Here is a 4,582-nt window from a genome sequence, read left to right as displayed (position 1 = left end):
CGCGATTTTCTGCCTTTTCATCGCCGTATGGTAGGTTGAAATTTTTGTAAAAAAAAAATCAAAACATGGTTTTCGATGTATTTTTTCCCGTAGAATTCGATTTAGGAAATTAAAAAAAACCGGTTGAAATCAAAGTTGGACAACATTTTTATTATACAAATTTTGTAACATTCGCGTTCAAAACATAAATTCACTGTAATTTCCCGGTTTTCCAGGTTTCCCGGTCCAGCATCCAACCTGCACTGCATTACATAATTTTCTTTAGTCAGAACTTTCCCACTTGACTTAAATTTCATTTTATTTGACACAGATACGTCATTTTTTGTCAGCAGAAAGAAGTTATGAAACACATAACCTAAAATTATAGTTAATCCGTATTTTCCTTTAACGATCTTTAACATTATTGTGATACATTTTATAAGGATTCAAATATTTATACACATGAAAAGTACAAGAAATTTTTATTCTTACATTTTGCATTTTAAAATCCCTTACGTTTGCCGCCTTTCTTATCCAAGATGGAGAAATTAAGCGGTGGGTCAACCGTCTGCGAGCAAAGCTGCGGCGTGATGTGCACCCAATCGATTGATCGATGTATCGATTCATCAAAGATCGCGACTGGCGCGCGAAAATTCAAACTATCTAAACTTATTGGATTGTAAATTATTAATAAGCCGTATTTAATATGGCGGGCTGATACAGTCTGCATTTTTTTTGGTTAGTTGGGAGCTGTTGTTTTGAGAAGCGTAATAGAATATCATTTCAGAGAAATTTAATTGTGTGACAAAACATGACAAAGTATACTTATTTCGAATTTGAAGCGGTTCTATCATATACATATATTAAACCATTAAAACCTCTGACCTATTTTTAATCTTTTCAAAATTCGTTTAAAAACGTTTTTAAACACTTTTGGTTATAATTTCTTAATACAAAAAATAAGTGCTATTTAGTCTACAGAGCAGCAATTCCAAAAATATATAAAGTCTTAATAGTTAAGACATTTTAAATTTATAGTCTTCAGTACATTGAATAAATCTAATTATAAAGGCATTTAAATATGTAAGAATTATTGAATTGAAATTGTTCGATAATTTCAGATTGAAACATTTCAAATTATTTAGTTAGAAAGTAAAATCTTATAAAGTTGCAGGATGAAAAATGAACATCTTTTAATACTTGAATCATTATTTTAGAACAATTAAAATCGTAAAATTTCAGATAAATTTGAAAATAGGACTATTAAAAATTAGAAGTGCCTGAAAGAACTCAACAAAGGCTTAGTTTAAAAAGCTATTTAAGAGGGTGCGTTTTCAAGTTTTATTAATTTATTCTTTTGATAATTTGGCACCCCCACAAAATATTTTTTTTAAAAAGAAAATAGCGCCTGATTTTTGTCAACTTTAACAGATATATATTTAATGTTCGCTCAAGTTCAGTTTTGATCAAAGAGCTTGTTCATGGATAAATTGACTCTTATTGTTTCCGCTTTTCGTTATGTCACTCATTGATTGTGTTTTTCATAGAAAACATTGAAACCTGGGTTTTTCACGTTTATAAAATCATAATTAAAGGCAACTCAGGGTAATTTTCTGTGCAAAATATTGATTTTTAAAGAATATTTGTCAAACTATAGAACAGATTTCTTCACCCAAAGATAAAAACTTGAATTGCACTATAGTCAAAACAACTGGAAAAAATTAGACGTAAGCGAAATTTTGTAAAGAAAACCAAACTTGGGCGACCTATCAATATTCATTTTATTTCCCGAAAGATTTTTAAAAAACACTTCGAAACGCTTTCATTGAATTTAAAAATTGAATTTAGTAAAAAATTGAAAATAGTTACACAAGTGTACACATTCGATTGAGTCTTCATAAACAATGTTCAATTAAAAAATCACTTCAAATTAATGGATTCTTAAATGAACACCTTTATTTAATTTCAAAATCTTATTGAAGTATTATTTCAGTATAAAATATTCCATTTTTAACATATTCAATTTGGAAATTGAACAAAAAACAACCATTTTCAATAGTAAACAAGTAAAAAGTGAATTGTCACCATTTCTGAGTGATAAATTTAAACTTTGAATGTTTCAATTATAATTTCCTGACTTTTTTATTTGTAATTTGTAAGTAAAAGTATTGTATTTTGATTTTTAAAGAATAGTTGCAAAATGTTTAATTCAGAAAAAAAAATCGAATAAGCTGTAGGTTTCTGAATGTTTTAAATTAAAGGAAAAAATTGAGCTATAGAATTTTAAAAGATTAAAAAAATTTTTTTTTAAGATTTCTAGGAAGATTTAAAATGATTTTTTACTCGTATTTCGAAAAAGTCCATAAATCAAAGAGAATGTTTAAAAATATTCCAAAACATTTAAAAATATTTACAAAATTGGAAAAAAATATGGAAGCTCTTGAAACAATTTTGTGTGCACGATTTTACAAAAATGGTAGAAAAAACTGGAATCCGTTTAAAAGATAATTAAAAGTTATGAAAAATTTCAAAAATTATTTTTAAGCATTTGAAATAATTTAAAAGAAAATTAATACCTTTGATTATTTTAAAATTAAACGTTGACTTTTCATTTTGAAAAATGACATCATTTTAAGAGAAGGTATAAAAATATGGGATCACAGAAAAAATTCCGAAAGCGATTAATGAAAAATCAACAAAAATGAAATCTCCGACGACCGAATTGGAAAGTTTCCTACAGAAAATGTTCAAAGTAAAAAATCCCCGAATTATAAATTTCCCTAATTTAAACATGAAGAAAAGAGTTTTCGATCTATGTTATTTATTTCTTAAAAATACAATAAATAAATAATTTTATTAAATTATTGTTTGAATTTAAAGAATAATAATGGTTTAATTTTTTTAATGCTATGTATAAAATGTATGTATGTATGTATAACAAAATTTTTCACGCAGAAATTTACATATTTTTTTAATCATTGTTTTTTTAATTTCAAATTATAATTGTTTAAATTTAAACATTTAAAAAAATGTATTTGAAAAAGTATTCGATTATTGTATATTCAATAAATGAATAATATTGAATGAACAACCATTTTTTCTATTGTTTGAATTCAGGAATTTTCTAGTTTGGATATTTTATAATTTAGCAATTTTCTGTGGGGAATTTTTGAATTCGGTAATATCTTACTGTCGGGAATTTTATTTTTCGTGAATTTTTCATTTCGAGAGTTTTATATTTCGGCGTTTTTATAATTTACGGAATTTAATTATTCAGGAATTTTGCAATTCACGAATTTTACAGTGTCGGGAATTTTATTTTTCAGTATTTTTCAGCTGCATCTTCCGAAAAATAAAATTCCCATCACTGTAAAAATTCCCGAAATTCTGGACAATTTATAATATTACTGAATTTGAGAATTCCCTACAGAATTTTGTTGTTGAAATAGTGCATTGCATCCTTTTTAACTTACAAGAAAGTTCGCAAAAATAAAGTAATTAATTTTTAAAAAATTAAAATAAAATTCGCGCTAAATGAATGCTGAATTGAATTCTACAAATTTTGTTTTGTTTGAAGCGCACGTGTTTTTAAATTTATTTTTGCAAAACATTTGTATACGATTATTGTTATTTTAAATTAAAACAATAATTTAAAAAATTAACCATTAAACAAAATTTCTATGATTAAAATATTTGATTATTATATTTTTAATAAATAAGTAATATTGATTAAAACATTATTTTTTCAATTACTACAATTCGGGAATGTTCTAGTTTGTATGTTTTATAATTGGACAGCATTCGGCCTGAAATTTTATTATTCGCGAATTTTCAAGTTCAATAATATTGTAAACTGTCCAGAATTTTATTATTTTGGAATTTTTTAATTCGGGATTCTCAGATTTCGACATTTTATAATTTCAGGAAGTTTACAGTGTTGGGAGTTTTATTATTCGGGATTTTTCAGTCCTAAAAATATTTCAAAACATTTTAAAAGACTGATAAAATTGTAAAAAAAAATCTGGAAGATTTTTAGGCAATTTTTTCGAATTTTACAAAAAATGTACGATAAAAATGGGAATCATTAAAAATATATTTAAATGTTCTGAAAAAACTTCAAAAATAATTTGAATAATATTTATATGATTTGTATGTTAAATTTTATACCATATAACTTACGTAAATATTTCAAGTAAGCTGTATTAATTATAATATTTTACCGTTTATTTCAAAATATATTTGATGGAACATGATATATTTTATGAATGCGCCAGTGAAATTCTGTTCGTCTAATTTTTCTTGTCAATGCGAAACGTAATCTGGCTTAGAACTGCCGCCTTAATATCTAAAAACCCATGCAACCATTTTCCTGCCACTTGGGATTATCATTACATTTTTATAAAAATGTTAGAATATATAATAATTATGAAATTGGAAAATACATACCAGAACTTGATTAGACGAATAGTATAAAAATCCATAGAAATTTCAGACAACAAAAAAAAATTTTATTATTATTACACCATTAAGCCATTTCCCTTTCGGGGTAGGCGTGACTCACTCGGCAGGGGAAAGGAGTAGTGTGTGGATGGGATAGAGATTT

The sequence above is a fragment of the Belonocnema kinseyi genome, chromosome 5 (genome assembly GCF_010883055.1).
Source record: "Belonocnema kinseyi isolate 2016_QV_RU_SX_M_011 chromosome 5, B_treatae_v1, whole genome shotgun sequence".
Lineage (NCBI taxonomy): Eukaryota > Metazoa > Arthropoda > Insecta > Hymenoptera > Cynipidae > Belonocnema > Belonocnema kinseyi.
The sequence above is the reverse complement of the archived record's forward strand: the minus strand, read 5'-3'. Positions refer to the sequence as shown.